Genomic DNA, 14,837 nt, shown 5'->3' on the forward strand with positions numbered 1-14,837 from the left:
TCAACTTTGATGATCATTTTTAGAGTATTGTTATATTGACAAACTAGCACTTTTCCATGATCATCAGTGCTAAGATCTCTCTAAAAACAGTTCAAGAACCCTCAAAAGCTGCAATATGAAAGGACACGGACAAAGAAACCTCAGAGATGTCCTCAAAACCTCCAGTTTTCAATCTACCATGTCAAAGATCATTCTAAAAACTCAATTACTGAAAAACTGAAAGACTAACAAACCATAATCTGCAACGTGAGCCTCAGCAACAGCTTTCAAACCATCCACGCTACACAATGCTATGACAGGAAAAGGACAAATATTCTTTCTCAGGCCCAGCCCTCTTCTGTTCTCCATGCTAGACCAGCTAGATCAGTTTGGTCCACCCCTCCTGTTCAGCAGGACCAAATGATCCAATTACAGGCAGGGACTTGTTGACGCTGTTTTATATGAAGAGCCAACCTGACACTACCGGCCGCGCTGCCAACTGTGACAGAAACTCAGGCCTGAAGAAAGCCCCAAACAAAACAATCCACAGCAAAGGGGCCTGTGTTTGACTACTAGCCAACTCCAGGTGCCCTGGCTTATTTACAATACAAATCAGGGACGGCCAGGTGGGGGGCATTATGGTGTGAGTGGTGTTGGTATCTCCAGCCTAACAGGGGGTCTGACGAGATAACAAGACTATTAAAGTAAAATCTGATATTGTCCTGAACACCTGAGGGCATATGACATAGGGTGTGTAGGGTGGGGGAAAATTCCCTAGAAGTCCCAAGTTTTCTGACCTCCACCAAAACGCTTTCACATATGAATCTGACTGAACAGAAAGGATGTACTGTTCGTACATGAATAATAATGCATATAAGAACCTTAATATGATAAGTTTAAATAGTTTAAAATATTACCAAAACATGAATTGTTATCCTAAAGATAGTGCCCATTTGACCATCTGTAACTTCAACCAAGATGCTAATTTGCCTAAAACTCTTTCAACATTACTCATGACCACATGTTTGAACATAATCATGTCCAAAAAAAAAAAATAAAATTACTGTTTTCTCTGAGACTGCTTGCCTTGCTACTTACAAGCTAGTCTCGGCGCATACCATGGAGATGACACAAGTTACTATAGTAAGTATGGTGTCAGGCATAATTACACGTGGAGAACTCAGGCAAAATGACGTTCTTTGAGGGTTGTATCTTTAAAAAAAAAAAAAAGTGTCAAAAAAAAAAAAAAGAGGTGCTCAGGGACAATTACTAGAGTTTTTTGTCACTCTCCTCTCAATGAGATTCTGAGGTTTCTTAGCACAACAGGATGAGCAACATTCAGACCAGGTTTCATGGCAATGATGAGGCCTGATAAGCCGGTCTAAAATCAAACTGAAATCTACAAGCCCACGTAATGGAATCAATGACACTATAACAGCAATACCATCACTTACGCGAACAAAAAGCACATTGGCGCTAAGGTTATTTGTATGCATTGTGCATCGTTGGCAACTTTGTAAGCATATAGCAAAAACAGGCAAAGATGTAATCGAAAAGTTTATTTTGACACTGCAACCCACTCCAACCGTCGTATGGGCTTGGTCAATAGACTTACAAAACATGATTGCCTACCTCACTCTCGGTACCCATATAAGGCAATAATACTTTGCAAAACATGTGACTATAAACTTTTAAATACCACATATTACATAATAAATGCGCTTTGTTAGATTTGTATGGCTGCAAAACGGTCTCTAACGTAGGAAAAAATGTTTTTTACACTCATCTGAAGCAATTTATTATATAATTGTCAATCATGTGACCAATAGGTGATTATTAAATGTAAACCAAACACACAGATATTTAACTGTTTGGCTACATTGTAATATAGGCTGTATATAAATGCGGACCAAAAAATAAAATAAATTCAAAAAAATCAGACAATGTAACTTCATAATAAACACAATGTATATTGCATATACGAGTAGGCCTATATATGTAATAAACAATGAATAATGCTTACAAAGTTAAGGCGGCAGACAACAGATACTTGGCGCTAACAGATCTACAACAGCATTCTAGTACATCATAAAGATATAAAATGGACACTAACCTTAAAGGTTCAGGGGTTTCATGTCAAATTCCATGGTTATGGTGGAAAACATATCAAAATGTTGGAAAAATAAAGAAATAATCTTTGGGGAAAAAAAGAGAGAGACAGATTACGTTGATGGGAGTAAAAAAAATAATAATAATCCAAGGGTGTGTCTAAAGCGAATCGAATGGCATGTTCAAGGTGTTGAACACTGACCTGCCCTCTGCCTCTCCCACTCACTTTAGTGGTAGATAGAGCGAAAATAAGAACAGCGTAGGGGAGGGCAATGGCAGCGGGCTGAAATCTTTAAAAAAGAGAAGTACTGCAAAGCAAAGCTCTCTCTCACTGTGACTCATCCCCCAAGTAACCACTCACAGACAGGCTGTAAAACAGAACTTCAGCATGGGGCCAATCAGCTGCAAGGGCAGAGCTAATATGCAAATGAGTTCAGGTGAGCTCAAGCTGCAGTTTCGATTGGCTAGCAAGTGCAGTGGGGGAGGGGAAACCTGGACAAAGTAACAATCAGACTACACCTTGAGCTATGCGAGACGGGTAACACAAGACTGGGTAAGAGTGTAAAGGTTTTCATCAGCTCGACGCAGACGTGGCAAGAGTACAGCAAGCATGGGGAATTCTACCCAGATTAAATGCTCTTTCAAAACGAGATGTTTCAAGGACATCGAAAGTTGTCTAGTTCTTGTTTTGAGTGGTGCCAGAGCTTTTATTTGAGAAGGTAAAATGGGAGTGGCCCTCCAAGCTATATGACACCCCATAAAGCAGCCTTTACATTTGATATGAGGCATGAAAAAGGCCATGCGTTATAAAACTGGAAGAGCCGCCCCACCTGGTTGCGCTGTTGAAAAAAACACCGACAAGAAACACTTCCAATTCATCCAAGGCCCTACCACTGATTTCTATGTCACCACGTTCTTCCAACCAACGGGAAAGTACAGCTGCTTGGTTCAGCTATATTACAATATTTCAGCATTAAAGTTCACCCAAATCATAATTTACTCAGCCTTATGTTGTTCCAAACCCGTGAATTTCTTCTGTGGAACACAAAAATATATATTTTGAAGAACTGAAGAACCAAACAATGAAACTCAGTGGGGTCCAAAACCACACTGGATTGCACAAATAAACAGCAAGACATTTTTCAAAATATCTTTTACGTTCCACAGAAGTAAAAAATTCATACAGGATTGAGACACCATGAGGTTGAATCCTCTGCGCCAAACATAACCCTTGTCAAGCATTTTTATCTGAGACAATCCAGCTAACAAACAGGAAGCCAGGGTCTGTGACATGGCGGGGCTTAGTGAAATGCGCTGAAGTGCAGTGGGTTTTGTCAACGCACCATTCTGACGAGTAAATGAGACAGTGAAAGCACTCTAAACAGACAAATAGTAATTTAATTGACACTTTGCCAACTACAATGTCGGTTACATTAGGGCTTACTGGCAACTACCTGCCTCATTCTGAGAAAGCCTTAACTGTACCAGTTAACTGTTGGGGTGTAAAAAAAATTAAATAAAAAAAGCAGTCAGGCCTCTTGGGCAACCTTCTGTCTAGTGGGCGGGTTCTCAACTAGCTTAAGAATACGAAGCCATAGTATTATGTATTGCATACACACCATCTTTTACAGACTAAAGACGATTACAAGAAAGCAGAAAAGGGAGAAAAATAAGTACCATGAAGTGGAGTGCTGGGTATTTTGTTCAACTCAGCACTGAGAAGGTGCTGGAAAGTGTGTAAACACATGGCGAGCACCTGCCCCTCTATGCCAACAACATGTATGACATGAGGCAACAATATATAAACCGTCGGTGTCATCAAGTGGGGCACATCAAACAAGTCCAACAGGCTCCACATCACTGAAACAACTGCACAAAGAGATGAGATTTGCATATAATATTAGTGTTTCCCTAGAATTCCACAGCACTTAATACATGAATAAACACAACACATAATACATAGTAAAATTATAGCTAATCATAATAAGAATAAATGTTTGTTCATACAAATTTGCTTGTATGTATGAAATAATAGATGAACAGGTCATATTTGCCTCAATGGAAACAAAAGACAAAATGACTGTCAATATCTAATTAGTAAAATTAGATGTTCAAGGTGTAGATCAATGTAATATAATATTTGTTTGTATGCAATTATGACCTTGGATAAATAATGTGTCAATAAATTATGTGTGAGTAATTTAATTCAAACTACAATATAAATAAACAGCAAAAAAAATGCACTCTTCTCTACAGAGAGTGTTGAGAGAATTCAGTTGCCCTCACAGCAACTAGACCCTGATCACATGCATTTGCTGACAAAGTTCAAAGACACACCTTTCCTATACAACCTAAAAATAAAACCAGCCCACTCGCCTTTACTAGTGCTGCATGACTGAGTCCAAGCTAAACACAGCCGAGCCACAAGAAGGCCTCATTTTCTGCTGTGTGCCTGTTTTAAAACGTAGATGGCACACTTTGGTTTTGCCCATGTCCGGAGCAGATCTTTTTTTTTGTCTCCTCCTATAAATTTACTTCAAATGAATTGCTGACATAAAAATATAACTGTGGCTTGAGTGCTCTCAGGAATGCTAATGTACACTAGGTTAAAGTCAATTTACTCTAACCAGCTGACATGTTCTGTCTTGATATAAAATCTTTACAGTTTGTAGTGAGAACATTAATTAACTTGTAAATGCCTTATTATCGGTGATGCAATGGAACTCCACAGTGCCCTTTATAATATGACTTACATCACTTGTGAGATGGAAAACAGTGGCATATTAGAAGAACAGGTCCAAAAATAGGCATAGCCTTGAGATAATCGACAAAGACAAAGCACTTCTCAGGGCTGGTCGTGTTGTTTGTGAGAAACTGAGGTCAGGTGGTGACTGCTTCAAGAGGCTTTGTGCACAAAGAAAAGCCCTCCCTCCATAGCATCCTGGTTAAGGGCCGTCCTCAAAGGACCAAAGGGCAAGAGAAAAAGGCAGTGAAGCATTCTAATTAAATCCAGACAGAAGGGCCATGAAGTCAATATATGAGGAAGATACTAAAATCTGGTGTCTTATAGGAATTATGGTTTTAAACACATGCTTGTATGTGGATGAAAAACAATGTTTTGCTGACTTTAAATTAGCTTTACCAAGATTTACCAATTTACCATTGTAACCTTTTGAAGTCCTTGATGACCAGAATTCAGTTCATTGCATGCTTCAATACACTGACAAAGTAAAGGTTAATTGAATGCCACGCCACAGTCCACAGGATTCCAAGGTAACAACTTTTGTAAATGTGAATGTGGACCAAAAGATTACATCTGGTCAACCTTGAGAAATTCTGTCAGTTAAGAATGACGAGAGATGTGGGATTATGAACAGATACAACATTCCTGACCTCAGTAAGAAATGAGTGGATGTGAAGTGGGATAGGGTGAGTTTCAAAGGAAATTCCGTTACTGCACTAAGGAGCTGAGTCATTCCTTCCATGACCCACAATATGCAATAAAGTGTCCACATCTCTAACAGGTAAATAAAGACACTCCTACAGAAAAAAAAAAACGCCTCCAGCAATTTAGACTGCCATTACAAGTTTAATATATTAACCCTCAGCTCCACAGAGTTATTTATCATCACTGTAATTTGGTAAATTTCTAACCACCGGTTAGGTAATATGGAAAACATTATAGGTGGAATTAAGCAAAACCATCTTGACTGTCATAAAAAGAATGTTTAGTTTTAGAACAGCAGAGTTATGACAGTTTGATCAAATTCAAAATGAAAATTCTGTCATTGTTGACTCACATTCATTCAAGTTGTTCAGAAACCTACAGTTATGGCCAGATTTATTGACACCCTTGGTAAATACAAACAAAGAAGCCTCTGAAAATAAATCTGCATTGTTAATCCTTTTGATCTTTTATTTTAAAAATTCACAAAAAAAAAACTTTAATCCTTTCACTGAAGTAAAACAATTTAAAATGTATGAAATAAATGTTTTTCTCAAATGCACGTTGGCCACAATTATTGAATACTTTTCTATTTGCCAAGATAACAGCTCTGAGTCTTCACCTTTAATGCCTGATGAGGTTGAAGAACACCAGACAAGAGATCAGAGACCATTCCTTCACTCAGAATCACTCCAGACCTTTCCGATTTCCAGGTCCATGCTGGTACTTCTCTTCAGTTCACCTCACTCACTTTCTATAGAGTTTAGTTCTAGGGCTGAGCAGTATATCGAGTTTATGATATCAATATATTCTTTATAAACGATACCGTTTATATCTACATAGTTTGACAGGAGCGCATCTGAAAAATATAGCGGAGGACACAGACTCAGCCGCTGCGGAGAAAGTACATTATCCAGTTTGTTCTAAACATGTGACAAGCTTTATATTAAGAGCTTTAAAAAAACTCATAAAATAGAGTATAGTTTGGTATAGTCTGAAGCGGCTCTGACAGAAAGGCTGCGTGTGCCACTGACAGACTCTTCTTGAGCTGTTTAATGTGTTTGAGATGAGCTGTTTTCCTTAATTCATAACTTACATTTTACAGGTATATTCTCCAGCTGAAAATGTAAGAAAGTCATGGCAATATTTCCATTTTGCTGTCAGGAGTGCACGAGGCGCCTTCTTCGCTAATCTCCGCTAAACTTCACAGTCTTCAGTGAACGAGCGCCGCCGCACGCCAAACAGAAGCGCAACGTAGCAGGAGCGCAATAATTTTGACTAAAACATATTTCGCTGAAATATTTGTAATTGGATAATGTGACATATATAGAATTTTAAACCTGAGTAAGTGTATTTTTATGATAGCACTAACTGACTGTAATGGGTAATCAAAATAGCCTAATACAAGTCTGTGCTTTTGTTCTTATTTAAATTTTTAGTTTAGTGAATTGAAATACTTTAAAAGCATTTTTTTTTTTTTTTAGACTGTAATGTACAATGTTAGAATGAAATGTGATTTTGACCCTTTTTGCACTGCCTAATATATATAGGCTTTGTTGCATTCACTTTGCTAGTTTTTTTTTCATAGCCTTTAATATGTATTGTTTCATTGGACAACATTGGGCGGTATGCAATATTATATATATATATACACACATTCAAAAAAAAAAAAAGTTATTATATTTGACATTTCTGTCTCCCTCACTTCTGAAATGATTGAGAATCACAATTTTTTTGTTTGTTTCAAATAGAGATCACAATTCTCCCACAATTCTAAACGGACAACTAAACAAAATAGCATGCAATTTACTAGAGGTTCTGACAAAATGTCAGTCTATTTATATTTATTTATTTATTTGAATTGTTTATCGCTAAATCTGCAACTCTTCTGTGGATAATATTATTTTCATAATGATCCTTACTCAAGCAGCAGAAGTTAAGTGACAGTGTGCAAATATTACAATAGTGAACCAAATATGCAAGACTAGTTTTACATGTCACTGTTTATGACGCAGGTCGTTCATCCTTTGCAGGGCCTTTTAAAAAAAGGGGTGGGGGGGGGCATAAATTAAGAGTATACCCACTTCTCCAGGCACCACTACACCACTGAACAGCAGTATATTTTATTGTACACATGGGGTACTTTTTTTTTTTTAGTTTAATCTGACCATAGAACCTAGTCATATTTGAAGATCCAGTCGTGTCTGGCAAATTAATATGCTGGAGTTGGTTTTTAGATAAGAGCTTTTTTTTTTTTTTCTTGATTTTTTTCTCGAAACTCTCCCAAACATCATGTGATAATGTAGGTGATGTTTGACCATTTTTTGAGGCTTTATGACCCCAAAACTCAACTATTTCCTAGCATTAAGACAGTTTAGACACGTCCTCTTACAGGCAGGTTTGTAACATTTTTGTTCATTGGAAATTCTTAATTATTGTACTGATGGTGGAAATGGGAATTTTCAAAGCTTTAACTCTTTTCTTACGGACACTTTCTATTTTGTAAAGCTCAACAATATTTCCTTGCACATCACAATGTTCTTTGGATTTTCTCATTGTGATGGATGAGTAAGTGATTTTGGCCTTTGTTTTCACTCATATTTATATTCCTGTGAGACGGGAAGCCGTGGCTGGACAAATTCATGTTTGTAGTCACCCTTGTGTGCTAAAATTGCACAGTAAATATGAAAGGGAATACACTTCAGAGATATTTTACTCATAATAATTTCTAGTGGTGTCAATAATTGTGGCCAATGTGTATTTGAGAAAAACATTTATTTCATGATGAGATTGTCCCCACATTTTCAATTGTTTTACATCAATGAAAGGTTAGGTTTTTGTGTTTTTTTAAAAATAAAAGATGAAATGGATTAACAATGCAGATTTATTTTCAAAGGCTTCTTTGTTTATTTTACCAAGGGTGTCAAAAATTCTGACCACGACTAACTTTCTTTCATCTGTGGAACAGAAGAAATTTTGAAGAATGTCATAAGTGCAGCAGAGGGCAAAATTAATCAAAATATATATATTTTGTTTAAAAAAATAAATAAAATATACAGATTTCATTTTTGGGTGAAATGTCCCTTTAAAATGTAAAAAAAAACATGAGTAGATTGTTTGTGCTGGATAAAGTTAACAAAATGACGACAATCAGGTATGCAGGGGGAAAAAAATAAAAATTTAGTTTACACCACAAATATAACAAAGTCGTCGAGACATCAATTTACTATCTCTTTAATGATATGAGGGGAATATTATTTAGTCTCCATTAGAAAGCAACTATCCCTTACCGGACAGTATACGATCCTCACAAAACCTCAACCAATTAAACATTAGACAAAGAGCAAGGCCAACATTCCAGACAGTTCAAATCACACATCTGTGGATGGAGAGTATTGACCAGAGCCACAGAGAAAAACACAATATAAAAGCACAGAGACACTTGACACTATTTAAAGTAAATCCTAATTCTTTATCAGTCTAACTTGTTATTTATCTCAGACGGTGAAATTGCCAGTGCCTTTCACTCACATTATAGTAAAATACAACATAAGCTGATCTGCTAATGATGGTTGTGGGCTCTGTTTTAGAGCTTAAATGGTTGAATGGTATGTTTTCTCTCTGAGGACCAGACACTGGAAAGCATTATGCTAGATGAATACCTAATGTCTCAGTCTACTTAAATAATTTAAATCCAAGCCTGAGGGAGGAACGACCAAATTGTTCTGAAATTGCCATTAAAAATATAAACAAAATAAATAAGTAAACAGGTACAGTATTTTTTCTTTTTTACTTTGATTGCTTTATTTTATCCCTGTCTAGCGAGACATTTTCTGAATTAACGTTTCACTGGACTGAGGCACACTGGCGATGATATATAGTACTAACAGACTCTCATTTAATGTGCCATGATCCTTCACACATTAGACAGTTTTTACTCTCAAGTGTAAATCAGCCCCTTTAATGGACCATCTAAATCTCAAACACACTTAAGAACATTTACTCAACATCCCATGTCCCTCCCCCCCACACACCACACCGACACTTAATAAAAAAACAAAAAAAAACAAATGTTAGCATCTCATTTGAGGCCTATTCAAACAGTAAGGGACCTGAAAACATGAATTGTAAAATCTAATTTAAAGCCACTGTATAAAACTCTCTCTAATTATATTGAAAGTTCAGTCAATGTAATAAACTGGAGCAAACCTTCCAACTCTTACCAACATCAGCCATCAGCAATAAGATGTGCCTGCTAAAAAAATACCCAAGCCTTCCATATTTGTCTTTTTTCAGTCAAAACAAAGGCAGACAGCCTTGTATCTCTATAATGCCTTGCTTAATAAGACTCTCACATATTTGGCTGCCATCTGAACAGCAAGGTTACAGCAGCATAACCTAAATATTAACCTAATGTGAAAGCAAACGGAGGACAAGATATTTTTTCTGAATTACACGCTTGTGCTATAACAGTAAGTAAATGCGTCAGGAACAGGCTTGTGATTTGTCTGATTATGGAAACATAATAATGTGTGAGAATCACCCGTCTCCCCTTCTTACTTCAAGAACTGTTTGTCAACAATTTATGTAATTTATATGAGGAACAATGCAAATTTCAAAAGGCCCATAGCTTCTAAAATTTCATAACAGAAGTTATATTCCATTAAACTAATATGTTGCACCTTCCCATATACAGTAGTAGCAGTTCCTTTTTATTTAAAAAATAAAATGCAACTGAAATACATAACTTAAATTTCCAACAGAGTGCAGAGCACTGCTTTAGTTTGTAATATTACAAACAGTGAAACTAATGACTAATATGAAAATCCTGTTTTGTGTCTATCGAACATTATATAATGCGTCAACAACAATTTTTTCTTATCTTATCTTAATGTACTTTTATACTTGCTAGACATATTTATATTTTTCATTAATATACATATAATTTAACTCCATAAATTCGTAAACTAGCTGATTCGTTTGAAGTTTTCAACACTTTTTTTACTGATGACTTGAACATTGTTTTTGCACTTTCATAAAAACATTACTGTTGTTGCTTGATAAGTGTTTATGTTAGCAAGCTTGATAACGTTATCTTGGTGACAAACCAATAGAATTTGCAACAACAAAAAATAACACATCCCAGAAAACCAAAACGTTTAAAAGGATGGAATAAAAAAGACTGTCTAGCATCAGTGAATCAATTTCAGTGGCCAAAAGGCCAAATGACAGCTCTATAAATTGGTTGAGATGGTTCCAAGCCATCCTTATTGTTGAGCTTAATATATGAACACCACCACCTTGTGGAAGCCTATTGACTTAACGTTTTGTCCACCCATTATATGACAGAGACCTATCATCTGGTTTGTTCTTGTCAGCATTCTAAAACTGAAAGCCATATTTAAGAGATTTATGAGGATATATTTTGAGGAATTACCCAACAGACAATTATTCAATCATTTTCTGCACATGCTGTGAGCCATATGACAATGAATGGTGAAGGCTTACGCAAAGAAAAATGAGGCGTTATATTATGCACACCGTCCTAGCACACTCCAGATATCTTTGCTGATGCTTGTAGTCTGTCTGCAAGGAGTCGGCTCATGTTGCAGCAAGCTCTCAGCTGACGATGCCCTGGTGATGCAGTTCCTGGATACCGAGTTTATAAAGACTGATGTCTTCAAATGTGGAAACAAATCAATAGCCAGCCCATTAAGTCATATCTCATGTGATTTTCTGTACACCATCGGGTCAAGAGCAGTTGGGCAAGAGTGAAATGAGCTGGGTCAATCTGCCCTAGGATAACTCTCTTTGGCTTTGAATTCACATGGGAGTCACTTTCATGGCCACATATTCTGCAGCAAACACTGGGGATGTTCCCTACACAGAGGCTTCCCACATACCTCTCATTGTCATTCTATGATATCTCAAGCCACGTGCTTCTTCTGCTAAAAGAAGCAGAAAGAGCATCTGAGAGCCCCTCTGTGCCTTCTGGCAATCCAGTTCAAAGGCACAATAGGGTCATTGGGCATGAGTTCTGAGACATAAAGTCATAACAAGAAAAGGGGGAGTACGAAGGACTGTATTTCTGAAAGAAAAGACTGAAGACAGCACCAGCTAAGGGGTATATTTAGAGCCTCTCATTGAGGATAATTAGTTTCAGAAGACTGGAATTTCCAGCTATCTAAAGTCCTCTGGGGTGTGCGAGGCCTGGGAGGGGGCTGTTGTAATGGAAGGGGGTATCAGAACCAGCTGATAACATTTTGGGATGAAACGAGCTGACTAATATCACAAACTCCCAAAGCAAGAGAACACAAGTATAGCCTACTCCCTGACCCCAGCACCTCCCTATGGCCAGAATGCTGAGAACACTGGAGCCAAACAGATACTTCAATATGCATGTCTCACAGGGGAGCTTTGTATCTCCAAATATGTAAACATCTGGCAAACATTTAGAAAGTTAGACAATGGGTGAGACATCAAGTCACAAATCAAGAAAACAAATTAATGACAAAAACATCACACCAAATGAGTTTACATGCACCAGCAGATGGCTTTGATACTCTGTTACAATAGGAAATTAGACACTAAGTGCTACATATTATAAGAAGCAAAGTCTGAAATAGGCAATTTGTCTTGGAATAGATGTTCAAGTCACTTTAAACGTATTCCTTAGTTTTACTACAAATAAGTAAATACTATATACTAAACAGTTATGTCTGTTATGACAACACAATAAATGATCCGCTAGCACAGGGTTCCTCAAATCTTTCCCTGGAGGGCCAATCTGCTGCAGAGTTTAGCTCCAACCCTGATTAAACTCACCTACCTGTGATTTTCTAATGATCTTGAAGACTCTGAATAGCATGCTCAGGTGTGTTTGATTAGGGTTAGAGCTAAACTCTACAGGAGTGAGACAGATTTGAGGATGCCTGCGCCAGCATATGTTTTAGGCTACATAACTGCCTGGTCACTATGTTATATATCAGATAACAGATTAAAAAATATATATATATTACAAAAAGCACTTTTGCACACACATCAATGGTATTTTATTCACTCTTGTGGCATTTTTACTCCAAGCCTTGGCTAATTTCTGAACTTGGTTACAAGTAGTGAAAATATGACAAAGACAAACCAGTTTGGAAGACAAACATCTACAAATAAGTCCTGCTCTGGATGAAAACACTGATGCACCACAAGCCCCAGCGCTGAGGACTGGATAACTGATTGTTCACACTCATGTGAAGCCCTTACTGTGTCTTGACCAGCAATGTCAGCCTGAAACAAGAGATTCTCACACTGAACCAGTCATTATAGTCACATGCCCGCAATCATGCTGGAACAACTCAGTTATGGGAGAGGGGCACAACAGAGCAGTGGGTCAAGCTATCCTGGGGGCTATTCAGATCAGAACAGTCATATGAGATCAGAATGATGACAACATATGTTGGTTTACAGAATGTCAGCAAATCCAAGAGGCTCCATGTATAGCCTACCTGAATAAAATAAACAGTGCTTGTACATGCAGTCACTGACACACACAAAGAGAAACTTCTAAACGCCATCCTACAATCTCAGATTCACCAATAACTAATTAAAATAAATAAAAACTATAGTATCTTACGTAATAGCATTTAGAAGAACAAGGTAAAGAGACAGTGCAAACTTTACACTTACCTTCAACTTAACGTGCCATAATTTTACACGTTTAAATGCTAGCGTGGGGAAAGTGATGGACACACTCCGATCATTTCAATGAAACAATTCCTGAGCAATCTGTCATCATCTGAATCTTACTTCCCGATTCAGTCCTGTTAAACCGAAGTAACTTTATCCTCTTTTGCAAAGACAAAATCTTCTAAAAGCTCATTGTTTTTGAAGCTCTAATCGAGCTTCGCCGCTTTCTCTTGCCTAACATAAGGTTATACTGTTTTCAATGCGTGGGGAATTCCTTGCGCTCACATTTTCCCTCGAAAGCGATTGGTCCAGGGTTCCGCGTCTACACCGCGAAGCGAGCGAAGCGTCAAACTGAAACGCTCCCGTGACGCATCTTCCAGGGTTGTAGATAGGATGGGTGACGTCGGCACCTACTCGACGAATCATAAGACTTTGTTTATGTGAGCAGCGTTTACGGTTTTGACACATTTTCATGTGAATATAGCACTGGCTTTGAGAGACATCTCCAGTTTTTCTATCAATTAACACTTTATAACAGCGCGTTGTGTTTAAACGATTTAATGCACAACCTCATTGCACATACACTATCGGATTTACAAATCGTTTTGGTTAACGTAATTATAGCGGTAAAAACGTCGCTTTTTTTATAAGGCGATCACAGCATGTCGCCTGCATAGTAGTGCCCTTGTCCCGCAGGTGAGTGAGCGTTAATTTGTTATATCAAAAAAATTCAGACAGCCCCTTACCTATACTGACCGTTCATTTATGATGCAAACAAATTCAGATGACCCCTTAATCACACCGTCTGCCCCGCCCATTATCGGAACAGCCTGTTTGGGGAATTCAAGGGTAGTGGTGTTATTTGTGGTCAGGGGATTTACTTATTTATACAAAATTTCTCATTTAATTTTCAACATTTTCTTATATAAAAAATATGTTTTCCCCCATGAACTACTTGAACACTATATATTTTAGGACCTAAAACCTAAAGTACAGACATGTTGACATAAAAACGCATACACTTACTTTCTTATAAATAACTATCTTTCTTTGTTCTTTCTTTCTTTCTTTCTTTCTTTCTTTCTTTATTTATTTATTTATTTATAAAAAGCACATATAGTAATCACATCGTCTCTCCTTTTAACCATTATGTTCCTTGAATATCTTTGGGTTTCTTACCAAATGAGTCACATATTTAGAAGGAAGTAATATTTAACGAATTTCCCATGAATGTCAGCAAAAAATCTAAGTTTATTTCTCTGTTAGCTTTCTATAATTCACTATTGTATTTTACTGACCTCATTTGTAACTATGCCCTACCTGCTCCTAATGTTATTTGCAGATAAATAGTGTGACATTTTTATTATTAACACAGTATAGTAGGCATTAAACTAGCTTTCCCATAATGTTAGCCATAAAGTTTCCCATATATCTTGACCCACTATAAATGATACAGACATACATAACACACCAGTGACACGTGATAAAAGCTTGGTTATGTAGATATTTTATCAAATTGTTTATTAATTTAATTGCAATATTTAAAAAATATATATTAGATTTCTGTTGCATAAAACTTTTTTTTTTTTACTTGAACGCAGTTGGTTGCTTTTATTGTTTGTTA

The 14,837-nt window shown here is 37.1% G+C and overlaps 1 protein-coding gene across 7 annotated transcripts in view; it reads right to left on the reverse strand.

Moving 5' to 3' along the window:
• elf1 (E74-like ETS transcription factor 1) overlaps positions 1 to 13,567 on the reverse strand; it is a 40,912-nt gene extending 27,345 nt beyond the window's left edge. For 2 of the 7 annotated variants that reach the window (XM_058797497.1, XM_058797499.1), the window contains exon 1: positions 13,214 to 13,567. The gene's annotated coding sequence lies outside the window, so the exon portion shown is untranslated. Of the gene's footprint in view, positions 1 to 2,092; positions 2,383 to 13,213 lie in introns of those variants that run through there. The other 5 variants (XM_058797503.1, XM_058797496.1, XM_058797498.1 and 2 more) reach the window with 4 other exon arrangements.
• Between the last annotated feature and the right edge of the window lie 1,270 nt (positions 13,568 to 14,837).

The sequence above is a fragment of the Onychostoma macrolepis genome, chromosome 14, assembly GCF_012432095.1.
Source record: "Onychostoma macrolepis isolate SWU-2019 chromosome 14, ASM1243209v1, whole genome shotgun sequence".
Taxonomy (NCBI): domain Eukaryota; kingdom Metazoa; phylum Chordata; class Actinopteri; order Cypriniformes; family Cyprinidae; genus Onychostoma; species Onychostoma macrolepis.